Source organism: Mauremys reevesii, linkage group 7 (assembly GCF_016161935.1).
Source record: "Mauremys reevesii isolate NIE-2019 linkage group 7, ASM1616193v1, whole genome shotgun sequence".
Taxonomy (NCBI): Eukaryota; Metazoa; Chordata; order Testudines; family Geoemydidae; genus Mauremys; species Mauremys reevesii.
In genome coordinates this window covers 17,206,755-17,233,743 of record NC_052629.1, presented here as the reverse complement: position 1 = coordinate 17,233,743, position 26,989 = coordinate 17,206,755, and positions in this window count along the sequence as shown.

Sequence of the window (26,989 nt, the reverse complement as noted above, 5' to 3'; positions counted from 1 at the left end):
GGATCCAACAGCCCAGGTGTGGGAAATCATTGGCAAGAAATCTGTGAAATAAATAGACCTGTATTTATTAACAGACACCCTGGGGCAGCTTCAACTTTTCCCCCATGATTTAATGTAACAAGGCCTGGTATTAGTATTAATTACTACAGCAACATGTTTGCTAAAGATTCAAACTCTTTTGAAAAGGTCCCTCTAGGCTTACTTGAGAACAGCTTCACATACTCATTGCTGATTTCTTTTTTGATTCAGGAGATAAAGCAAACCTGAAAGCTGCCAACAGTTGTATTTGGAGAGTGAGTTGTTTTAGCAAAGAGTGAGAACAGTTTGGGCAAACAAGATCTTCATTTAAGCTTAGGGTAAAGCTGGTGGAATGCTGCAGAAACAACATTCCAAATGCGAGCTCAGTTTAAACATCTGCATGCCTCCTTTTATTCACTATTCACAGATAATCATGCAAATATATTTTTACCATGGTTGGGGAATAACTGTTCTTCATGTGAACATGAATATCATTATTTCATAGCTGTCATTTGTCATTCTTCTGCTTAAAAAAGTTTCAGCCATCTAACCAGTTAGCAAAAGGACTAGCATGTGTCTTAGGTAATCAATTACACGTCATGAACAGCATGCAAATTACTCATCCAAGCTAATCAGCAAATACAAGTGAAAAAAAAATGAAGTATTTGCAGAACTCAGGCTTGGTTCTTGAATGATTAAATAGAAGAAAAAAGAAAAAAGACCAAATTCGCTCAGAACATGCAAGATCAGCACCTTATGGTAAAGGAATACATTTTACTCTAGGAGAATTTATAGGTAATGTGTAGTTGCACCAAGCTGTGTGCTGGAGAGATTTGATCTCTGGTGGCTAAATCCCTGAAAAACTCTAGTTTAGCTCCTTCATTCCTTCTGTTAAACTCATGTCCTGCTCACTTTAATCTTTCATGGTGGAATTAATCTGATTAAGACACAGGAACGGTTGCTGTTCACACTCTGGGACTGAGTGCTCTAGTGTGATCCCATGCTGAAGCTATAATTTGAAATCAGAGAAACTACCCGCAGTCAGTTTTTATGGTTTTTTTCCTCCTCAGTCAAGTTTACAGAGTATTTACACGCTGTGGAGTACTTATTTGTGGGAACAATCTGGGCATCATCTATATTTCAGTGGTCCTCAACCATTTTTGCCCAAAGTAAACCCTTTAGCTAATCAAGGCCATCTTGGTCAATTACTCACTAAACAGTCTCCATGTTTCCTCTTACATGAGTGTTTGTCTCCTCCCCGCAGTCCTCGCTTAATTACTTTTCAGGTTTCTGTACAAACAAGTGCAAACAGGCTCATTACTAGAGTGATTCCATACCAAAAGGTGTACGAGTATAATGTAGTCTGGTTAGTGTTCTGAATATTGTTCTACTCCTTAGCTCTATGTTGCACATCACCCATGCCTGGCCTTTAATTTCACTTCTAGGATTTCCAGACATCTGGAGCAAGTTTCTTAAAACAACATTTTCCCATACATACTCTGTCTTCCTGAGTGTATGAATATCCCAAGATCAGAGCTGGCTTGCTCTGCTGGTGCCTATTGAAGTCAATGGGTGTCCTACTGATTTCAATGGAGTTTAGATCAGGCCTCTAATTATTCATGCAAAAATCTCCCTGATATCCTTTGGAAGGCTAATGTTCAGGAAACAGTAATACCATCCCTCCCTCCAAGAATATACCCAAGGAAGAACATTCTTTAGGTGAACATTCAAATTGCTTTTTGTACTGCAGCTGGGGGTTTTTTTCAGCTCCATTATATTTTCCCCTTTCTTGTCATTATAATGATATTTACTCACCTTTTTAACTTTCTGCCCACTATGTATGTATTGTTTGGAGGATATCAATTTAATCTTCCCTTTCCCTCCTCACTAACAGTTTGGTCATGCTTATCTGGTAGAAACTTGATTTAATTCAGTTCCTTAGCAGGAGCCACCGGGAAATAGAATAAGTGCTCTTCATTAGCCTCGCCTTTAATTATTTTTGTAACTATGCTTTTTTAAGCTAGGAACAAAATCAGCTCCCAGCTGTCTTCATTGTGGGGATGTTTAGAATCTGATCAGACTCTTATTATCTGGTACACTTCCAAAATTCTTAAATCAGACAAAGCAGCAGAACTTGCAGACTGAAGCTCTTCTCAAGCGTTTTTGTTTTTTTTTTAAAGAGAGAAAGGGGTAGATGGAAATTCATTAAACAATGTAGCAGGCAGTTGTATTAATTTAGATGGACTATATGGGCTGAAGGTGTTAACATAACCCAGTCACTGTCCAACATTAAACAGTGTTAAGCAAGGTTTAAATGAGGTTTGGTATACAGAGACCTCAGCCTGGATAATAAAATGGCAAACACACCATTAAAAATCCTTTTATTGGTGAGCTTGCCATTTTAAGTATTAAGTAAGGTTTTTATTTTAATATTTCTTTTCCCTTTAGCTGGAGAAAGAGTTTAGAAGGAAAAAAAACCCTTGTGTGACAGTCTCTTAAATGGTGACAACTGTCCCTTGGGCGAAAAGAGAAGAAGTTAGCTGAAATGGGCTGGAGCTGTTGTTGTTGCTGAAGTCCTTTCCCATTTAATCTCAGGTGGTGTCTGGGAGCCGGTAGAGGTGGCAGTGTCATCTGGCTTCCTCTCTCTGGCCCGCTCTGTTCAGGACATCTCTCAGAATTAGGACAAAAATGGTGGTAGCCCTGATGGTGAAGTTCGCTCTAGTAGCCCCCATCTGTTCTTTCATGTTTCCTCCCAAACACCCACAAATGGACCCAAAAAAGGAAATGATGGATGGAATGACCCATCCCCTCATTATTTCATTCACCAATTAGGTCTAGTTTGTGACACACCAAGTTTGGTTCATTAATTTCCAGATTCATATTTTCTTGTTTACCAAGCATGATTTTAACATAGTCCTTGAGTTATACCAGCAGGCCTTTATGTTTGGACTAATTCATTTCTAACCTTTTCTCATCAACATTTGTTGTCCTAGCTTATTGTAACGTCTTATGAACTTACACTATTTTTTTTTACAGTTGAACTCACAATTAGCGTAAATTTGTAGGCCCAATTATCACAACAAGCCCCATGCTGGATTTGCTTTCTTTGAACTTTGAATCTGAATTATTATCCACCTACCATAATATCACAATCAGCTATAATAACAATGCTTAACTTCATTGCAGCCTTGATTACACAGCCACAGGCAAGGTATAAATTTGCTAATGTCTGGAGATAATATGCCCTCTGAGCTATCTGATTATATTATTTGTGGTACCTGACCTAGTTCTTTGGTATTTTTCTTAAAGGTAGCACAAAACTCTCCAGTATGCCAAATAATCGCAAACTTTCTTTACCTTGTCTATTTATATGTTTTTGTATGTGGCAATTGTGAAAAGGGGCCAGTCTATTTGATAACTGAGATCAGTGGGCATAGCCCACCCAGACCACAAAAGGTCAGCCCCCTTAAGTGAAGAAAGGCCACTAAACACAGAAATCAACAGATTATGAGAGATAAAGAATTAAAAGAGGATCGGGGTGCAGATCACTAACTGTCCCCCTCTGGATCCCGAGCAGAGAAGTCCAGGCAACACCCATTTCTCTGAGGAGTCTAAGGTGTTGATGGACACCATCAAAGGAACCTCTGCCAGGATACGTGAACAGACAAGGGACCAAAAAAAGGCTACACAGATTCAGAAATCCCCACCTCCCCACATTCAACTTCCTCCTCCTGGACTGATGGATGGCCATCATGGCCAGTGCCAGGAGAAGGTTGAAGGTCTCAGGACTTTATGGGGTTTGTCATAATATGTCCTTACCAGAGCACCTCCTTCTGGCACTGAGTGGTACATAAACCACTCAACTTTAGTTTCCCAGCTGGTGTTCTGGTCTCCAGCTAGGTCTTTTGCAGTTCTACCCCTTCCAGGGCTAGTTTGCTACAAAACATTGAGTGTATGGTCCAAAACAAATGTCCCAGCACGAAGTCCATTTATCACCCCACTACAAGTAGTCATTAAGATCCCAAGATATCTCATCCCTCAACACACCCCATACCATAGTCCAGCATCTTCTAGGTGCACTTGAGCATTTTTTTTAAAAAGTCTCAAGTCAACAGATCATTCTACAGCCTCATTATCACAAATGGCATCACAGTTTCAGCTGAAATTTTTCAAAAATATTCAGCCTGAGGCAGAGCCCTGGCATAGAAAATTTCAGCCCAAACAGTTAAAGTTTGGCAAAGTTATAAGCCACTCATAACAGGATCTTATAGTGGGAAGTGAGGGGAAAACTTAATAATAGACCATACTACCAGCCACACCTATAATTTAAACAGAGTGGGCATAATGCTAACTCTTTGTACTATCTCACATTTTTCTAGTAGCAGAGTTGGTTCTAGCACATCCAGGTCCCTCCAGATCCATTTTGTTGGGCTCGCCTGTGTAATAATTCCATTTCTCTCTAATTCTCAAAATTAAAATCATAAATAGTTTGTATTTCATTACACATAAAACAACAAGGCAAGTAAAATTAAAAAGTGATCAGATTCAAGAGCCGTACCCCCATGGTTCCACCATCAATAGGATGTAAAATCCATGGGAGACTTCCCACAAAATGTACTTGCCAGATGGAAAAACAAAATCTATCTTTAAAAATTTATGAAGTTATAAAACAGTTCAGTAAAAATACTATTCAGATTAACTGATAATATTTTATGGTGTTTTTTTAAAACAAATAACTAATTAAAAGGCTCCGACGTAAATGCTTTCCATTCATCCAAAACAAAGATCAACAAGAGGGCCGAGAATGGGGCATAGAGGCAGTTTGAGGGAGTTGGAAAGGAAAGAAGGAGAGAGGCGAGAAACCATGCAGAGGCCATATGGTTGGGGAGGAGAGGGAGAATGCAGAGGTAAATATGTGTCGATATCCAAGTGGCAGCTGCTAAGGGATAGATGTGCTTGGAATAGCCCCCAGTCAAGGAAGTGGCAGGTAAGGCAAGCGAACAGCAGAGAGGCAAACAGAAGGAGTTTGCCTGGGATCCCTCTGAGCAGAGGTACGCTAAGTGCTGCAGTAGGGGGACTGCGCTGGTGAGTATCTGAGTGTCTGTTGGGGGGGCAGTTTGGCAGTTTGACTGTGTGCTTGATTGTTTGATTGCTTGTTTGACCAGTTTGATTTGGGAGTGCTTTGTTCCAGCTGGGCCTGCCTGTTATAAAAAGGCAGTCAGCTGTGAACCAGCTGAGCAGCGAACAGCAGAGAGGCAAACAGAAGGAGTTTGCCTGGGAGTTCGCCTGGAGAGAGCTCTCAGAAGGAAGAGACTATGGATGCTGAGCGATCTGCCGTTGTGACCTGCACTATAGAAGCGACTTTGTCTGTACAGTGCAAGCTGATCTTTTCCTGGATAGACATCAGGATCAGCTCAGCGGGCACAATGTTCTGAAGATTCAGAGCAGGCTACGCCAGCAGGACAGAAGGCCAGCGAGGATATAATTGGCGTGATGTCCAGAAGGGAAAGAGAGTACCAGAAACAGTTTTCATGTTCTCTCCGCAGGTACTAGTGCAGAGAGAGGGATGGATGATACACCTGAGGGAACAGAGCAAGAGGAGACTCCACTGATTGAAGGAGGCATGAGATGCACCAGATGGGGGGGGGGGGTTCCACCACCACACGCCAAGTGGAGGAGAGGGTGGTGGTGGTGTCTCTCTCTCTCTCACTCAGGGGACTGAGTCATCTATCTGCGCGGGAAAAAAAAAACCGAGGTGTGCTGCTGCTGGGGGGGCTAGGATCACGATGTGACGGAGGAGAGAGACGACTCACACTCAATCTTCTCCACGCACTACCCTTCCTGCTTCTGTGCAAGGCATGATTGCAAAGAAAGACCTGATGATGAGCTCACCAATGAAATATATGGCTCTCTGAAGAAGAGGAAAGAGGCGGAGGCGAAGTGGTGTGTTCTCTCCATCCTCCCTCCCTGTGGCAAGGTAAGGATAGAGACCGTCCAAATGAAATTGTGGATCGAATGGCTATGCAGATGGTGTCGGAGAAGGGTTTTTGGATTGGATGGTCTTTGGAAGAAGAAGGAAGAAGAGAGAAGAGAGGCCAGACAGCCTCACCAAGAGAGGAGAGAGAGCAGCAGAGAGCAGGCTGGAAAGGAGGGCTAAGGGGAGGGAGGCTCGGGGGGGAAGGAGATCAGAGGGGAAGGAGGGGGAAGGTGAGGGGGAGTGAGGAGGGGGGAGAGAGGAGAGCAGGAGGAGGGGAGAGGAGGGAGACTGCAAGAGGGCGAGAAACCTGGCGGATCAATCAGCGGCTTAGTATCGCCTATGCAAATACACAAGGAAAAGAAGCCTAGAGAAGCAGCAAGAACACAGCTGGCTGGCAGAATTATGATGTAATTGGAATAACAGAGACTTAGTGGGATAACTCACATGATTGGAGTACTGTCATGGATAGATATAAACTGTTCAGGAAGGATAGGCAGGGCAGAAAAGGTGGGGGAGTTGCGTTGTATGTAAGAGAGCAGTATGACTGCTCAGAGCTCCAGTATGAAACTGCAGAAAAACCTGAAAGTCTCTGGATTAAATTTAGAAGTATGAACAACAAGGGTAATGTCGTGGTGGGAGTCTGCTACAGACCACCGGACCAGAGGGATGAGGTGGACGAGGCTTTCTTCCAGCAACTAACAGAAGTTGCTAGATCACAGGCCCTGGTTCTCATGGGTGACTTTAATCACCCCGATATCTGCTGGGAGAGCAATACAGCAGTGCACAGACAATCCAGGAAGTTTCTGGAAAGTGTAGGGGACAATTTCCTGGTGCAAGTGCTGGAGGAACCAACTAGGGGAAAAGCTCTTCTTGACCTGCTGCTCACAAACAGGGAAGAAATAGTAGAGGAAGCAATAGTGGATGGGAACCTGGGAGGCAGTGACCATGAGATGGTTGAGTTCAGGATCCTGATACAAGGAAGAAAGGTGAGCAGTAGAACAGAGACCCTGGACTTCAGAAAAGCAGACTTCGACTCCCTCAGGGAACTGATGGGCAAGGTCCCCTGGGAGAATAACATGATGGGGAAAGGAGTCGAGGAAATCTGGCTGTATTTTAAAGAAACCTTATTGAGGTTGCAGGAACAAACCATCCCGATGTGTAGGAAGAAAAGTAAATATGGCAGGCGACCAGCTTGGCTCAACAGTGAAATCCTTGCTCGTCTTAAACACACAAAAAAAACTTACAAGAAGTGGAAGATTGGACAAATAACCAGGGAGGAGTATAAAAGTATTGCTCAGGCATGCAGGAGTGAAATTAGGAAGGCCAAATCACACTTGGAGTTGCAGCTAGCTGGAGATGTTAGGAGTAACAAGAAGGGTTTCTTCAGGTATGTTAGCAACAAGAAGAAAGTCAAGGAAAGTGTGGGCCCCTTGCTGAATGAGGGAGGGAACCTAGTGACAGAGGAAGTGGAGAAAGCTAGTGTACTCAATGCTTTTTTTGCCTCTGTCTTCACAGACAAGGTCAGCTCCCAGACAGCTGCACTCTGCAGCACGGTATGGGGAGGAGGTGACCAGCTCTCTGTGGGGAAAGAAGTAGTTCGGGACTATTTAGAAAAGCTGGACGAGCACAAGTCCATGGGGCCGGATGCACTGCATCTGAGGGTGCTAAAGGAGTTGACCGATGAGATTGCAGAGCCATTGGCCATTATCTTTGAAAAATCATGGCGATCGGGGGAGGTCCCGGATGACTGGAAAAAGGCTAATGTAGTGCCCATCTTTAAAAAAGGGAAGAAGGAAGATCCAGGGAACTACAGGCCAGTCAGTCTCACCTCAGTCCCTGGAAAAATCATGGAACAGGTCCTCAAGGAATCAATTCTGAACCACTTAAAGGAGAGGAAAGTGATCAGGAACAGTCAGCATGGATTCACCAAGGGCAAGTCATGCCTGACTAATCTAATTGCCTTCTATGATGAGATAACCGGCTCTGTGGATGAGGGGAAAGCAGTGGATGTGCTATTTCTGGACTTTAGCAAAGCTTTTGATACAGCTTCCCACAGTATTCTTGCCAGCAAGTTAAATAAGTATGGGCTGGATGAATGGACGGTAAGGTGGATAGAAAACTGGCTAGATGGTCAGGCTCAATGGGTAGTGATCAATGGTTCCATGTCTAGTTGGCAGCCGGTATCAAGTGGAGTGCCCCAAGGGTCAGTGCTGGGGATGGTTTTATTCAATATCTTCATTAACGATCTGGAGGATGGTGTGGACTGCACCATAAGCAAGTTTGCAGATGACACTAAACTGGGAGGAGTGGTTGATACGCTGGAGGGTAGGGATAGGATACAGAGGGACCTAGACAAATTAGAAGATTGGGCCAAAAGAAATATGATGAGGTTCAACAAGGACAAGTGCAGAGTCCTGCACTTAGGACGGAAGAATCCCATGCACTGCTACAGACTAGGGACTGAATGGCTGGGCAGCAGTTCTGCAGAAAAGGACCTAGGGGTTACAGTGGACGAAAAGCTGAATATGAGTCAACAGTGTGCCCTTGTTGCCGAGAAGGCTAATGGCATTTTGGGTTGTATAAGTAGGGGCATTTCTAGCAGACCGAGGGATGTGATCATTCCCCTCTACTCAGCACTGGTGAGGCCTCATTTGGAGTACTGGTGCTGGGTAACCAGGTCTTGGATGACCTGTCGTTGCTGGGATCCGAGCTGCTCGACGAGCTGCTGCTGCTGTTGTTGGTGGGTGGCCTGCTGCTCCTGTTGCTGTCGCGACAGGGCCGCCTGCTGTCGCTCCTGGCTCTCTGTCATGAGGGCCAGGAGCTGGGACAGATCCACCTCTCTGGCGGGAGGCTTCTCTCCCACGGCCCCCTTTTCACCAGCGTCAAGAGCTCGCGCCCACATCCTGGGCGAGAGTCCTCAGAGAAGGCACCACATGTAAGGGTCCGGTGTGGGGGCTCGGCCGTCTCAGGTGCGGCCGGGAGCCAGACCGCATCACTACATGGCCTAAATCCGCAAATCAGTCTCCGAAGGTCCACGGGCTCAGACCCTCAGGCAGGGCCTGAGCAACAATAAACAGAGTCAGTTGATTAGGCCCCAACCCCTCAGTCAGGGCGGGGCAACCAACAGCAGTTCTAGCTCAGACCCTCAGGCAGGGGCTGAGCACACAGAGTCAGTAATTTAAGCCCCAGGCCCTCAGTCAGGGCGGGGCAGCAAAACAGCAGTTCTAGGCTCAGATCCTTAGGCAGGAGCTGAGCTACACCAATAGTTCAGGGCTCAGGTCCTTAGGCAGGAGCTGAGCAACAGCAATAGTTCAGGGCTCAGGTCCTTGGCAGCAGGAGCTGAGCAACAACAATAGTTCAAGGGGCTCAGGTCCTTGGCAGCAGGAGCTGAGCAACAACAATAGTTCAAGGGGCTCAGGTCCTTGGCAGCAGGAGCTGAGCAACAACAATAGGTGAGTCCAGACTTCTGGGTCTGCGCTCTGGTGTGAGGGGGAGACTGCCACCCGTGAGAGGGGTGGCAGGGGGGACACAGGCCCACCCACTCCACTGTGTCCCAGCCCGGGGCCCTAACAGCAGCAGTTAGTCTGCTGCTGGGTCGGTGAGGTCCTGACCGCAACACACCGACATTGGCTCAACATCTGCTGTAGCCAGACTGGGGTCAGCTACCAGGGGCGGCTCTACATATTCCGCCGCCCCAAGCAGTCATGCACGGGAGGCGCCCCAGAGCCCCAGGAGCAGCGGACCTCCCGCGGGCTTGACTGGTGAGGGTCCGCTAGTCGCGCGGCTCGGCTGGACCTCCCGCAGCTGCGGGCGGTTCACTGGTCCGGCGGCTGCGTTTGAGCCGCCGCAGTCATGCCTGCGGGAGGTCCAGCCGAGCCGTTGGACCAGCGAACCGTCCGCAGTGACGCCTGCGGGAGGTCCACTGCAGCCGCGGGAGGAGCGCCCCCTCCGCAGTCTTGCCTGCGGCAGGTCCGGTCGTCCCGGGGCTCCGGTGGACCTCCCGCAGGCGTGACTGTGGCAGGTCCGCCAGCCCAATCTGCCGCCCCTGCCAGCAAGTGCCGCCCCACGCACGTGCTTGTCGCGCTGGGGTCTGGAGCCGGCCCTGTCAGCTACCCCCGGGCTACTTTCCATTTCCCCCTCCATGGGTACCTGCTCAGTACTGGTGTCCGGCGCGGGGTCCCACACCATGGGCTCCTCGTCGTGCTCAGTGTCGGCTAGCTTGGGCTGTTCCTCAGGACGCGGGTCAGGGTTACGCTCGGGTAGCTCCTCGGGGTACCGTGCTCGGGGAAGGCTCGGCCAGTCCACTTCAGGATACCGGGCTCGGGGAAGGCTCGGCCCCGCAGGAGCTCGGTCAGGAGCGTTTGTCCTCTCCGGCCGCCGGGCTGCAACTGAGCGCTGGGCCGGGGCTCTTATACTTCCTGTCCCGCCCCTTGACTTCCGGGGGGCGGGGACAGGCGGCAATGGCTCCGCCCACTGTGGCGGCTGTTCTGGCTCCTCCCTCTCAGGAGTGGCCGGGAGCCAGGCCTCCTCACTACAGTCCTGCTTTGAGCAGGGGGTTGGACTAGATGACCTCCTGAGGTCCCTTCCAACCCTGAGATTCTATGATTCTATGATTCTAAGACTCTATAGCCTTTGGAAAACACTGATTGTCACCATACGGGTATCACAACAGGCAGCCTATTTAAAGGTGGCCCCAGGAAGCTGCTCCAAAAAGTTCTGATTGGGCCTAGGAAGGTCAAGCCTCAAGGCTGTCTTCATTCCCTGTGTGATACAGCTTGCTTATTCACTCTTGGTCTGGAGAAAGGACTGTTCATCTTATTGTGCCTCCTAATAAAGACCCTGATTATCCTGGGTCATCCAGCCTGCCTGCCAACATAGGTTTTGGAGTTCACACAAGCCAGCCTTACGCAGCAGAGCCAATCCCAAAACAGTCAGAGAGGAAGGAACGTGTGCTAGTTCTCGGAGCACAGAACCGGAATTGGGAGTTTGGAAGTCTCTCCTTATTCTGCTAATGACTTGCTGTGTGACCTAGGGCAAATCACTTAGGGCTTGGCTACACTTACAAATTTGCAGCGCTGCAGCAGGGTGTGAAAACACACCCTCTCCAGCGCTGCAAATTGCGGCACTGCAAAGCGCCAGTGGGGTTAAAGCCACAGCGCTGGGAGCGCCGCTCCCAGCGCTGTCCGTTATTCCCCACAGGGAGGTGGAGTACGGACAGCGCTGGGAGAGCTCTCTCCCAGCGCTGGCGCTTTGACTACACTTAGCGCTTCAAAGCGCTGCCCCGGCAGCGCTTTGAAGTGCTAAGTGTAGCCACAGCCTTAATCTGTAAATAGGGGATTGTAATACGTAGCTACCTCATGGGTGTGTTAGGAGGCTAAATTGTTGGGCTATGAAAGCCTCACATGGGAGATGTTCTAGAAGGGCTAAATGTTCTGTGCTGTATGAAAATGCACACGATAGGATTAGACTCTAGAGCAAAGGCATCAGACTCTTAAAAATAACCTTAAAAGGGAGACAACAGATCTATGCTTTCCTGCCCTCACATATCATAGTCAGAAGCATCGTGTACAGTGCTCCATCACTTTAATCATCATTGCTTTAGGAATACCCTGATGTAAATAGTCTGTCTTCACTAATTGTTTTCAAAGAGAGAGATGTTCGACTCAAACTCATCTAATGCAAGAGGCTTTCACAGAATAAATCAGTCAGTCTGGCTGGCTGGCTGGCTGGCTATCAACTCAATCTGCTAACCATCTCCAAAGATTTTTTTTTTTTTAATTTCTATGAAGCGACTTGTGTCAGCAGCACAGCTTGCCACTGCTGACCTCTCTGGGTCAGGGAATTATAAGTAGCAATAGAAGCAGATTTTTCTTGCTGGGAAAAAAGTCAAGGGAATCAATAGAAAATATACCTTATTCTTGTAATTTTTGTCAAATTCAGTGGGGTGAGTAAAAGTGTTATACCAAGTGAGATGACCTGGTCATTCTTAAATCAACTTACGGTGATACACATTCTAAGCCCCACAGTAGTTGCCAGAGGTTATAAATATTTGGTAACCTGGGAGCTAGAGTGGACAAGTCTTCTAGTCTTCATACCTATGTGACACTCAACTCTGCTGTTTCTTCAGGTCTTGACCCCTTTACTCACTCCACCACACTTCATCCCTGTATGACATTTCCTCCACCTTTGCTCCTGAGCTGCTGAACAGCTCTGGAGGAAGAATATCAGAGACAGAGCACTCTTTATGTACTACAGATTTGTCCTCTTTTCCTTCAATTCTGCTATCTTCCTTGCCAACCAGTCTTACTAATCCATCCTTGTTGTGTCTAACAGTCACAACCCCCAGCCTCTTCCCCAGCTTCCTCGCTCCTAGCATAGGATCTTGATAGTTCCCTCAAACATAAGACCGACAAGATCTGATGTGATCTTTCCCTCTCTCCTGCCCCATCATTCACCCCTTCTTCCATCCTATCCTCCTTCTAGCCAGTATCTGGCCCTGAGGTTACTTGCCTACTCTCTGCTTCCATTCTCTCTGCCAGCCACCTCAATCCAATCATCCTCCAGATTTTTGATTTTTCACCTCCTTTCTCACTGATCTTCACTCTTACTTATTTTGCTTACTTTTCTGTCCCTATTTCCCTTACTTGAAATAAGCAAACAGAAAATAACAAACTAGTAACTACTTTGTCTGTTCTCCGGCCACCACACTTAAAACTCACTTAAAATCACTACCAGTGTCTCAAAGCAATCAGCTGTGCAGAGATCCTGCTCAACTACACCACAGTGATGGATTCTGTCACAGAGACCCCTTTGGGACTGTCACCTGATGTGCTGGAATAACCTCTGAGCCCATTTTCCCTATCAGCTTGGGACTCCAGAACCCTGTCTTGTTGAGCCAGACACGCTAGTCTACTGCAACACAGACCCAGGTCTGGTCCATGCCCCCAAAGCTGCAGATTTTAACAAAAAACTGCTCAGCAAGTCACTTATCTCCAGCACCCAGCCACCCAGTTCCCAATGGGATCCAAACTCCAAATAAATCCGTTTTACTCTGTATAAAGCTTATACAGGGTAAACTCATAAATTATCCGCTCTCTATAACACTGATAGAAAAATATGCATAGCGGTTTGCTCCCCCACGTATTAATCACTTACTCTGTATTAATTAATAAACAAAAATGATTTTATGAAGCATAAAAAGTGGGATTTAAGTGGTTTCAAGTAATAACTGACAGAACAAAGTAAGTTACCAAGTAAAATAAAACAAAACACACAAGTCTGAGCCTAATACAATTAAGAAACTGAATACAGGTAAATCTCACCCTCAGAGATGTTCCAATAAGCTTTTTTCACAGACTAGACTCCTTCTTAGTCTGTGACCAATCCTTTCCCTGGTACAGTTCTTGTTAGTTTCAGCTCAGGTGGTAACTCAGGGATTTCTCATGACTGGCAGCCCCCTTTGTTCTGTTCCACCCCGTTTTATGGCTTTGGCACAAGGCAGGAATTTTTTGTCTCTCTGGGTCCCCACCCTTCCTTCTAAATGGAAAAGCACCAGGTTTAAGATGGATTCCAATACCAGGTGACATGGTCACATGTCCTGTGAGACCCCCCAAGCCTTCATTCTTCCCAGCCTGACTCATGAACACAGGAAGGCTTACAAGTAAATAAAGCCATTTGCAACCAATTGTCCTGGTTAATGGGAGCCATCAAGATTCTGAGCCATTATTAATGACCCATACTTTGCATAGTTACCATAGGACTTCAGAGTAATACTTCATCTTTCTAGCTTCAGATACAAGACTGACACATTCATACAAATAGGATGAACACACTCAGTATATTATAAGCTTTGTAATGATACCTTACAAGAGATCTTTTGCATAAACCATATTCCATTTACATTATATTTACATTCATAAGCATATTTCCATAAACATATGGAGTGCAACATCACAGGGTGAGCAGCCAATGGGACGGGTAGAGAAGGGGAAGGATGAGGAAAGCCCGCTGAGTGAAGTCCCAGGGGCCAGGGGGAAGTAAGAGAAGCAAAGGGTCTAGATGGCGGGGCTGGAAGGTTTTATGTCCATTACACACATTTTAGGTTATGTTTCTTTGCCTTTTTCTCTCACTTTTCCAAGTATTAAATATCCTAAAATTCATCCAAATGTAGATATGAACCTCTGGCAACCCCCGAAGCCAGGTATGTTTGGAGAAGTCTCTCTGACAAATTTCTTCTTGCGCTGCTGTAACCCACACACCTCTTGATGTGGGGGTTACAGCAGCGCATCTACTGTCCCATCTACTGGTATCAAGACCACTTAGAAAAAGAGATGAATGAGTTTGCTCAACAGGCTTTGCTAACAGCCAGTTGGCTTTTAGCTCATGCGATAGTGGCTTATGCATTTAGTTCCAGAAGTCCCAGGTTCGATCCCACCCCCCAATGACCGGGGTTGGTCGGTGTTACAAGTGGGGGCTCCTCCGGGATTTCAACTGAGAAGTCTCTGAAGCTCAGGATGCACTTTCTCAGCTAGGGGAAGTATGTAACCCACAGATCTCCTGGACGTGGTGTTCTGTCCCAGCTAGTGGCACCAAGACCACTTAGAGAGACAGTTAAATGCATCTGCTCTACAGTCTTAGCTAACAGTTGGCTTTTAGCTCATGCAGTAGTAGCTCATGCATTTAGCTCCAGAGGTCTCCGGTTCAATACTGCCTGCCGATGACTGGGGTCTGTCAGCTTCCAACAAATAGCCGGATTTTCAGAGGTGCTGCAGGTCACTGACCACAAGTCCAGTGGCTTCAATAGGATCTGCAGATACCCAGCACTTCTGAAATCGTCCCACTTATTTAGGTGTGTAAATATGGAGTTAGATGTCTAACTTTAGCCACCTAAACCCGTGTTTGAAAATTTTAGCTTTAACCTCTCTGGGCCAAATTTAGAGGCAAACCTAAGGGAGTCTAATCTGGTGTAATTTGCATCTTCTTAAAGCCAGCTCAGTCATTCTACTTTTCATTCACATCCACTTACTAATGGGAAATTTACACCCTTTTACACATCTCTGAATTAGGATCACCAAATCTATGAGGGGCCACTGAATTAATATGCTAAGAGGTCAGATGAGCGTATCAATGAAAGCAATTAACAGGATTAAGTAAAAGCTGAGTAAGGACTTAAACCCAGATTTCAAGAGATATTAGGAGCCTAAATACCTTTGAAAATCGGGGCCTTCAAGAATAGGTCCCAAAATACCTGGCTAGAAGCAGCAGGATTAAGATTGAAACTATTTCCCACACTCCATTCATATCTCCTGTGGTTCACTGCTCTACCATGTCCATTTTTTTCTACAGAGAGATTGTGCTGTTCTCCCATTCTTGGCAAAATCTGAGCTAATGATTTTATTCTACTACTAATTAATTAGAATTGAACCATTGAGGCCATATAATATGCAGCCCTGTTAATCCCAAATGAATTAATTATGACCAGCATTATTAAAAAGAATAATGCCAAGTCAATTAGTAATGCTAGAAAACTTAAAATATTGTCCTTTTGTTGTTCCTTTACCACATATTAATGATTTGACTTCATCTTTCAGCCTGACTTCTTGTGCAGTCTTCTGGGCCCTTCTGTTTCCTTGTATAAGTGGTTTGCTACCTAAACCTTCAGAAGAGCTGCAACACTGAATATTTTCCCTCTCCGTTTTTGTGCTTTGCCTTTTAATTTGGTCTAAATCAATCAAAAGAAACTTTACCATGTCTTCGCAGTTCTGTGATGCTCCCCCTGGGATGCTATGGCTGTACACTTACTCAGATCAGTGTCTGAAAACACTGAATTAGAAAATTCAGCTATTTTCTATACACAATTATTTTTCTGCAAAAGAAATATCAATATTGATCTTGGAAAAACACTGTATTTTCATCAAATTAATTGATTCTTTTGAGTGAAAATGACTTTTTCTCTCAAATATTTTCAGATTTTTATTTATAATGTTTTTGTTTACAATGTAAAAACAAATAAAATTGCAGGATGAATAGAGATTCTGCTCCAGTTATAAACTAAGACCAAGAAATTCATCTCAACTATTGAAGAGCACAGGAACTTCTTGGGACTGATAGAATACTAGAAATTAATTCTATATTAAATCAGTTTACTGCAGGAAATTATTATACATGGCATCCTCTAAGATCATAGTGCATAAAATATATAAGAAAAATTCAACCATGTTAGTTAATCAAAATATAAGCAACACACAACTGGTTAGTTACAGAGGATCTTGGGGAACATTCAAATAGGATGTTGTCAGTGGTTTTATGAAAAATCATTAATATTATTGCATCATAAATCATACAAATATCTGATTTAAGAAGATGAATTTTTGTACCATTTAGAGCTGGTTGAAAGTTATAGAATGTAAAGATTTTGTCATTAAAAAGGCTCTTTAACTTAAAAGGGAACATTTTGTGAAAAATTATGAAAAAGCATTGAAATTTCAATTTTTTGCAAAAAAAAAAGTCCTGACATTTTTAATTTAATGTTTTTATTGAAATTTTCAAAATTATTATTGAAATGTTTCACTTACTGAAAACAATGTTTTCTCACTCTTTCTTCCAGTAAATGAAGAGCATTTCAACAATTTTGTAAACTATCTCGGTAAGCATTTCAGTAAAACTTTGGTTAAAAGCTTGGAAAAAATTAATGAAAATGGGTCCATTCTGAGCTTTGCACAATAGGAAAAAAAAGAGAGATTTTCTTCTCAAATTCCTCTTTTTTGTCCAGCTCTGGCAACATGGAAAACAAAGTGAAATAAGATGATGTAACTGATTTTGAATGTGTTCTCAAAATTGGATCAAGTTCTAAGTGAAGTTATGGGGAGGGGGAAAGATTTTTGAATGAGATTCTCTAGTTCTTTAGCTACCATAATGGACTAGTAATGGCCCAAATAATAAAATATTAATCCCTCGTGTATATAGACATGGGGTTGGGGGAAGCCTCTTTTTATTTCAAACCTATCCAGAAAAGTGTTTGAAAAACTTGCTGGTGTGTAACTTCAACCCAGAGGACTGGTTCTTGTAAGTCAGAGAGCCTCTAATGTGAAAAACAGACAAACACAAAAAACCTTGGGAGCCCTTTATCCTGCATCTTTATCTCTTTTGCTAGTAGTAGTGGAATGATGAATTATAGCGTCTGTGAGCTGCCAAGTCCATTGCTCTAGTTGCAGACCCAAAATCATTGTAGATTATCATATCACTGTCTAGTAGGTGTGTGTAATGCAGTCTTTTGGGGTCACTTCAATAAGACTTTCAATAAAGTAGGTTTTCAGTCAAATCTTGCCAGAGCAGCTCTAGAACAGTGTAATTACAGATAGTGCTATGAGGGCTAGGAGAATGAAATGTTGCCCAATCCTGTCAAGTGCTGAGCACCACCATGAAATCAGTAGATTGCATTTTTCAGACTATCTCAGAAGGGCCTCAGCAACTCAAAGGCAAAGGCACTTAATGACTATAATGGCTGCAATATAATGTGTCCTGACCACAATGTGTTGTAAACTAGAGATAGGCTGAGGCTTTTTCTTCAGCTGGACACCTAAGGAGTTCTCTACATACATTTTAAAATAATTATTTAATCTCATAAAGAAACTACTGCCTGATTTTCTTGTTCACCCACATTTAAATCACAGAAAGAAAGAAAAATTTGCTGGCTTTGCTTTCTGTGCAAACCTTTTTGAAAGTATAATACCAGATGTTTTCCCAAACCAGGCCTGCTTCTGCCAATAAAAAATACACTAGGCCCATCCCTGCACAGAACTCGGCATGGGGGGACCCTAGCATCTGCAGAGAGCTTTATTGGAGTCATTGGGGTTCATATGGTGCAGGAATCAGCTTATAGGGAGCACCTGGCAGGATCAAGACCTAAACTCTTATTCCCACCTAATTTAAACAAATCGCACAATCTGAATACCTCATTCCTTGGGTGAATTCCTACATTCATGGAGATCCATATGTTTGTGACTCTTGAACTACCAGTCAGATGCAAATCATTCAAATAAGCCAGAAGTCACATGAGTTAAAAGTACAGGGCTGGCTTTCTTTTTAAGTAGCCTTTGTTTTGTCTATGCAAATTACAGTATTTAGGGCTGAGATTTTCAAAGCTGCTCTGAGGATTTGGAGGTTCAATTGCCATTGTACAGAATTGTGTCAGAATTCCATAGGCAGCTTATTTCAGCCAAGAAGTCTGTTCGATTCTACCTGCATTTGTACCTGCAATTTTGTGTCACTTTTTTCCTAAGTGTTTTTAGACAAAGCAATAAAAATGCAGCAGATAAAAATTCTTCATTAAGAAAATATAAAGAATAATACTGCTGGCCTCATGAATAATACTGTTACTCAACGATAAAACAGCTTAAAGATGGGATATGTTATAATAGAGCGATTAATTTTTATGCTATTTTATTCACTGTGGTACTTAGAAATTTGAATATGGGAAGGTTGCCACATCTGAGATAATGACCCCTCTTCTAATTACTTAAATTAGTCTGGAAGCAGGATTAGAGAGCTACCCATTGGGTCATTCTGATTTGTTTCCACTTCCTCTGTAGCTATTCTGAATGGGAGCTTTCTTATGGGTATGAAAGTGCAATAAAGAATTCTGTGTGCTTCATTAATATGTGCAGCAAAGCAGTGTAAGAGCTGGTGGCTGCTAATACCAAGAAGGGCAGATGCTGGAGGCTATTATGTCACACTCTTGCACAGAGTAATGAAACCCATTAATCAGTCCTCATGGCTTTGGGGAGCACTAGGAAAGAATTTGTTGACCTTGTGAGCACAGCTAAAGCTTTTTTAAAATGTTTTATATATTTATCACATAAGTAATTAAGATATGTCCCCATTGTATTACAATAGCAATTATAATAATGTACTGACATTATAGTGTTTGGTTGTTTTGTTCTGGTTTTTCTGCACTCCAACATGACAAGAGGCAAGTGTTGCTGGGGATGGTTTGATTCAGTATTCCTGATAAGACATGGATTAAGATACAGGGCCATAGACGCCCCTCAGTGCAATAGCCTAGATCCAATCACAGGAAAGAGAGTTATAGAATTGTCAGTTAAAAACTGAGGCAAACAAGTATCCTCCATAGCATCTAGCACTGCTAGTAATAAAGTTCCACCTTACAATGACCATTTTGGGTTTGTTTCTCAAATGGCTGATTCTAAATGTTTGCAAATTTAGAGCCAACTTCCATGTTCTGTTACACAAATGCAACTCCTACTCATCTCAGGGGGAGCTGCACTCGTGAATCAGAACAGGATTTGGCAATCCTTTTTCAGCTGGAAATATATATTTGAATATTTCTGTGCTTGTATGTGATTTTAAACCAAATATATTAGATGTTTTCAACAGTGAGAAGGATACAGTCTTCCGAACAGAACATCCAAGTAAGCTGCTTTGAGATGGCGTGGCAGGACTTCATGGCTCCAGTAATGTGGGGTTTTCTACAGAAAATCCACATGGCCCTTGCATATAAACTTGTGACACTGAATATGTGTAAGTCCTGTGGCCTGAACCTCTAGAGGGTAAGGAACTTTTTGATGCCATCTATTGGTGAACAGGAGGAAGTATGGTTACAGCAAGAGTTTTATTTGCATAAGCTTTCCACCCAGAATTCCTGAAGTGGTACTGCAGATAAACTCAGAATTGGTTGAGTAGTTAAATTGAATTGCAAGAGAGGAAAAGGGCTCCTACTTTGTGGCAAAGAGTACAACCTAGGTGGTAAGAACTAGTACTAGTATAAGTACTAGTTCCCCTCCACTGAGGAACCTGTGCAATTGGGATGATTTAGCAATGCAGAGGCACCTCTTTGCTGAAGCTACAGAGGATAGCAATAGAGTGGAGGGAACTCTGGTGAGGTCTTTCTTACCTCGTCACTAAATAAAGCTGAAATCACTACAGTGGTGAAACCTCAGAGCAGGACTAGGCAACACTTACCAAGAGACTGGAGTCAGGCTTGCCTGAGTATACCTTCAGACTCTGGGTCTACATTACCCACTGACACCAAACTGTGAGTAAAGGGACATTTGCCTACTGGACATTCACACCAGTGGGTGGGGAACTGAGTTAATGGATTCTTGCCAACATTACCATGGGGATAGTATTTTATTTATCATTTATTTGAATAGACTGTTGCTGTATTTTCCCAAGTTGCTGTTCCCTCCCCCCTAATAATGTTTTCCTTGTTTCATACACAGTGTTGCTAGTGGGAAAGTATTGTCTATTAAAGGTGCACAGGGAAAGTATTGATTGATTTTGGAAACTCTGGGGGTATTAGTTTTCAGAGGGACCTCCAATTGAATCTGGACCTTGTTGCTGCCAACAACAATGGGCAGAACAGTCACATATGTGAGTCATATACAGTCATATAGCTGAGAACAAACTATACCTATCCATCCAATTCTTGATCAAGGACTAACCTCGTTTTGTTGTTTTCCTTGTAAGTATTGCACCTTGACAATGGGAAGAAAGAAAGGAAGCAAAAGGATACTCTTTAAGATAATAGATCTTCTCCCAACAGTGCATGTTATTGAGCTATGTTACCATTACATTAAACATGAACATCAACAAGCGAACACACACACACACACACACACACACACACACACACACTCACAAGAAAGATGAGACTATACAATGGCTGCCATTAGCATACTTAGCATTTGCCAAGAGATACCAAAAAGTAGCCAAAGTTATTTCCTCATCTGTGTTTAGGAAAAGCTGTGACATCAGAGCTGTTGATAAACACTGAGTTTTTAGTGATTGCACATGGGGATCTATTTAGTCATATACCATGTATGACATTGCTAAAATGTCTTCATAAAGAAGCTTAAGTACAACAATATTTGTCCTGAAGCACAGATGGAGTCAAGAGCAATCTAAACTAGGCTCTGCACTTCAGACTAGCTGAACAATGGGACAAGTCTCCTGGATTTATTGCCTTGTTATTATGGAAGCCTGGACCCAAAGATATGACTACTTAGCTTTTGTAAGAGTTGATTGGTTTTCACACTTTCCTCCTTCAACAACAGCTTTTACATTCTTAACAATGCTCCTTGACCTATTTTTCTGCACTGCCCAATGATTCCATCCCATGATCCATCAATGAATTTATTTTCAGCATAGTCCAAAGTGTGAATTAGGTTTTAAAATTCTTAATGATTAGTGATAGTAGGGTCATTTCTGCTGTTCCAAGTTAGTTGATTAATCAGGGATGTGTCAGAACTGCCATTATAAACCTTGTTTTGTCAAGAATTTAAAAACCCTTAATAATGCATTCAGGATTGGAACAGCATATATATTCTCCATTTAATGTGGGTTGATAAATATACATTTGCGGTTTAAAAGGGTTTTTCATGCCTATATTTTTCAATGATGGCTTTGTCCATCATGTGGACTTGTAAATAACTAAACCTGACAGTGATCTGGAAACTAGATATGGCATTATATTACTTTTAAATAATACTTCCATGAAAAACTTTGAAAGGATTTGGGGCACTGGGACAATTGACACACGTATTTTGATCTGCTGGGTTCTAATGTGGAAGGGCAGCCCAAGGTTTTCTGGATCCGTAGGCAAGCAGCTTACAACTAAAGCTGCTTGGGAATTTTTCTATGAAACATTTTTATCATCAAAAATGCTGATTCATCAAAACCAAAACATTTTGAAGACAAGGGTCAGTTTGACAAATTTCCTACTAGCTGTCTAAAATCCTAACTGCCGCGTGGGGCCACAACAGTGGTACCCCTAACTCACCCAGCAATATCATCAATTTATCCCGCTACACACTCAACCTGGCAGAAGAGTCTGTCCTATCTCGGGGACTTTCTTTCTGCCCCACCACCCCCACGAACATGATACAGTTCTGTGGTGATCTTGAAGCCTACTTTCACCGCCTCCGACTCAAAGAATACTTTCAAGATAACACTGAACAGCGCACTGATACAGATACACCTCCTCCTCCCCAACAGCACAAGAAGAACAACTCCACATGGACTCCTCCTGAGGATCTAAATGACAGTCCGGACCTATACATAGAATGCTTCTGCCGACGTGCGCAGGCAGAAATTCTGGAAAAACAACATCACTTGCCTCATAACCTAAGTTGTGAAGAATGCAATGCCATCCACAGCCTTAGAAACAACCCTGACATTATAATCAAAGAGGCTGATAAAGGAGGTGCTGTTGTCATCATGAACAGGTCTGACTACCAAAAGGAGGCTGCCAGACAACTGTCCAATACCAAATTCTACAGGCCACTTTCCTCAGATCCCATTGAGAAATATACTAAAAAACTGCACCATCTACTCAGGACACTCCCTACACTAACACAGGAACAAATCAACATACCCTTAGAGCCCTGACCGGAGTTATTCTATCTACTACCCAAGATCCACAAACCTGGAAATCCTGGTTGCCCCATCATCTCTGGAATTGGCACTCTCACTGAAGGACTGTCCGGATATGCATTGGTGATCTTCCAGAAAACACCATCCTAGCCACCATGGATGTGGAGGCTCTCTACACAAAAATCCCACACACAGATGGAATACAAGCTGTCAGGAACAGTATCCCTGATGATGCCACAGCACAAATGGTTGCTGAGCTCTGTGACTTTATCCTCATGCACAATTATTTCAAATTTGGTGACAATATATACCCCCAGACCAGGGGCATCACTATGGGCACCCGCATGGCCCCACAATATGGCAGCATTTCTATGGCTGACCCGGAACAACGCTTCCTCAACTCTCGTCCACTCACACCCCTTCTCTACCTACGCTGATTGATGACATCTTCATCATCTGGACCCCTGGGAAGGAGACTCTGGAAGAATTCCACCACGATTTCAACAGTTTCCACCCCACCATCGACCTCAGCCTGGACCAATCTACACAGGAGGTCCACTTCCTAGACACCATGGTACAAATAAGTGATGGTCACGTTAACACCACCCACCAACCACTGTGCCTACCTTCATGCCTCCAGCTTCCATCCCGGACACACCACACAATCCATCGTCTACAGCCAAGAGCTGAGGACAAGCCCAAGAAAGAAACCAACAGAACTCCACTGGCCATCGCCATTAGTCCTCAGCTAAAACCTCTCCAACGCATCACCAGTGATCTACAACCCAACCTGGACAATGATCCCTTGCTTTCACAGGCCTTGGGAGGCAGGCCAGTCCTCGCCCACAGACAACCCACCAACCTTAAGCATATTCTCACCAGCAACCACACACCGCACCATAGTAGCTCTAACTCAGGAACCAATACATGCAACAAACCTCGATGCCAACTCTGCCCACATATTTACACCAGCTACAGCATCACAGGACCTAACCAGATCAACCACAACATCACTGGTTCATTCATCTGCACATCCAACAATGTATTATACACCATCATGTGCCAGCAATGCCCCTCTGCTATGTACATCGGCCAAACTGGACAATCCCTACATAAAAGTATAAATGGACACAAGTCAGATATTAGAAATGGCAATATACAAAAACCTGTAGGAGAACACTTCAACCTCCCTGGACATACAATAGCAGATTTAAAAGGTAGCCATCCTACAGCAAAAAAACTTCAGGATCAGACTTAAAAGAGAAACTGCTGAACTTCAGTTCATTTTCAAATTTGACACCATCAGCTCAGGATTAAACAAAAACTATGAATGGCTAGCCAACTACAAAAGCAGTTTCTCCTCCCACCTCAACTGCTAGAAGAGGGCCTCATCCTCCCTGATTGAGCTAACCTCATTATCTCTAGACTGATTCCTGTCTGCATATTTATACCTGCCTCTGGAAATTTCCACTACATGCACCTGACGAAGTGGGTATTCACCCACAAAAGCTTATGCTCCAATACATCTGTTAGTCTATAAGGTGCCACAGAACTCTTTGTCAAAATGAAATGTAGTGATTGACCCAAGCCAAATATTTTTTCAGATTCATGGTTTGTGAACATTTTCAAGATTTTGACTTTTCATCCCAATTCAGGGTGGGAACATTTTTCAAAATTTCAAAACATTCCACTGGATAGGAAAACTGTTTCCCACCCACCTCTACTTACAAGAAGCTCAAGGCTTACCATCAGCTAAGTAACTGGTGGATCTTCATCCATTTTGTTCCTCCACCTCTGCCTGTCATGACCCCCTGCATGCCCTGGCCTTTTCTGCTTCCCTGCCTGCTAACTACCTGTGGCCTGATTTTCAGCTATGCTGAGGACTGACAGATCCATTGGCTTCACTGGAGATGAATTCTTACAAACAGGCCACCGATGGTATGGCAAGTCCTGCCCACACACCTGTTTGTGCCACTGGTTAATAAATGGGAAATCAATTATTATATCAATGCTTAATAATTCTATTGTTTTATTATTTATTTATTCATTTTCTTTATTGTTACATCACCATAAAGATAAAGGGGCCTGATTCTCCTGTGTAAATTAGGAATAACTTCACTGATGTCAGTGGAGTGACACTGGCATAAGTGAAAAGAGAATCAGGCCCAATGTTCCTGCTCCAAATAGCCTGTTATGGAAGAAACCAAAGCCAATCCATTGATAGGCCAGTGTGAAGCTCATCTTTCCAAGTAAAGCAAGAGCTTTTTCTGATGGCATCTGTAGAATTACTGCAGTTGTTCCTCTCTTTATACCTCTCCATATTCCAGCAAGGAGTTCTCCATATAGACTGAGATAGTACTTAACAATTAGAGTTTTTACACTTCTTAATGGAGAAGTAACTGTTGTTGGCTGGTGTTGAAAGAATTAGAGTAAAATACTGTTTTCATTGAGAATTGTGTATATATATGCAGGGTAACTCCACTGACCTCAACTGAGGTGCTCTGAATTTAATACTTGAGTAATTAAGGTCAGAATTTGTTTCAGATAGAACCATACTCCTGCAAATCAATATGGGAAATGCTTTGGAATGTTTTTGGGCATTATATAAATATCTCTTTGTAAAATGTCACTATGTGAAATGCACAGGGAAAGTGATGCTGCAGCTTCCTATTATGTTCAGTCTTAGTGCAGTCAAAATGTATTACCTCCGAGGAAAGAAACGTTACAGCAAGATTAAAGCCCTAATATAGCTAACCACTTAAACACTTGCATAACTTTAAGCACTTACTTTAGTGGGGCTGTTCACATGCTTAGGATAATATACATGCTTAAATGTTTTGCTGGATCAAGGCCTAAGACAACTGGCATCTTCCTTTATCCATGTGAAGGAAAACTGGGCCAGTTAAGTTCTATTTAAAATACATCCATTCAGACTTTTAAATCAATTAAAATGTTGATTCAGTTCCAATTTAAACTTTTAGTTGCCATTTGTAATGTTTTAATTATATTACAGTTCTTGGGAGCTCTTAATATGACAAGTTACATTAAAGACAAGGCTCCTATTGACTTGAAGATATATTAAGGAGTTTTCCCACAAAGAGAGAACTAAGTGTGATGCATGCCCCTTCCTGTGTTGTAACTTGCCAGTCTAAATATTCCAGAAGTGACTGAATATAAAAGTACACTGTTCCTACACTACTAAAACAAAATTGTATTCCCTTCATATTAGCAAATATCTTCATTTCATCTTCTAGAAAGGATCTTATGTTTCTCTCTGAAATTTTCTCACTGTCCTAAAAGAGAACCCAATCAGCTGTAGCAAATGCTAAAGAATGAAAGAGGAGGAACATATTTCACAGAAGGTTCAACCCTTACATTACCATAAATCTGGGCAAGGACCTGTAATTTGTGAACAGCATCACAGTGCTATTTGAATGAGGAACCATATGATCTTGTCTTATTATAGCCATTTCAGTGTCACAAAATCAGTCATTGTTAATTAAATCATAGCATGCCAGTCAACATCAGAAATACGAGCCTCCAATAGCTCTGTTACTAAAATTCTAAGTAGGGGATAACTTGAAAATTCATCCATTAAAATATTTGCTGTGCAGATACTATGGTGAAACTCAGAGGAACAAGGCAAAATGGCCTAGATTGTTCTATAACCATGATACCTATGTTCCTAATTTAAAAGCCACTGGGCCTGATTCTTCTTTCACATATGCTACTTTTCCACTAGTGCAATTCCATTGACTTCACTGGACTTACTCCTGACTTACACATTAGAGAACAGAACAAGGCCTAAAATTTTAGGACATTTCTATTTGTGAAAAAACTGAAGATACCAAGCACACTCCCAGATGGAGAATGGGGGACTGTCCACATGTGGAGAGCTCTGCACAATGAATAAGGAGACATTGGCCTAAGTCTGTGCATGGGGCTGATAACTTCATTACATAAAATTAACTTACCACAGAAACAACTGCCTGTAGCCATATCTGTAGGCAGCAGTCTAGAACAAGAGATCAACTTCATGTAACGAATGTGTGGGGCATTGGTCAAACCTGTAAGAAAGCCCATGTCCTAAAATGTCCCTTGCTCAAGGCCAGATCAGAAATGAAAATCAAATTTTGGAATGTGAGAACAATGTGCTAAATTACTAAAACTGCTCAAATAATTAAAGAAATGGATTGATACCATCTTGAGATCCTTGGAATCAGTGAGTGTAAATGAACATGTTCAACCAAACTACACTTTAGAGAAACTAATTAGACCATGAAACTGTTATAGCAAATCTAATGTTGAATGAAGCAAAGCAGGCATTGACTGAGTGAGAATCAGTCAATGAAAGAATCATTAGTGCTCCATTTTTCATTCAATTCTTTAAACTAAGAGTCATACAATACTATGCACCAACCAACGAAAAGTGAGAGGATGTAAAAGATGCTTTTTATTTGTTACAGGATGTGTTAGCCAAGGTACCAAAACATGATATCATAGTGTCTATGGACGATTTTAACACAAAAGTTGGCAGTAACAATGATGGGTTGGATAAAATTACAAGCAAGTAGCAGGGGTTTGGATATGAATAAAACGATG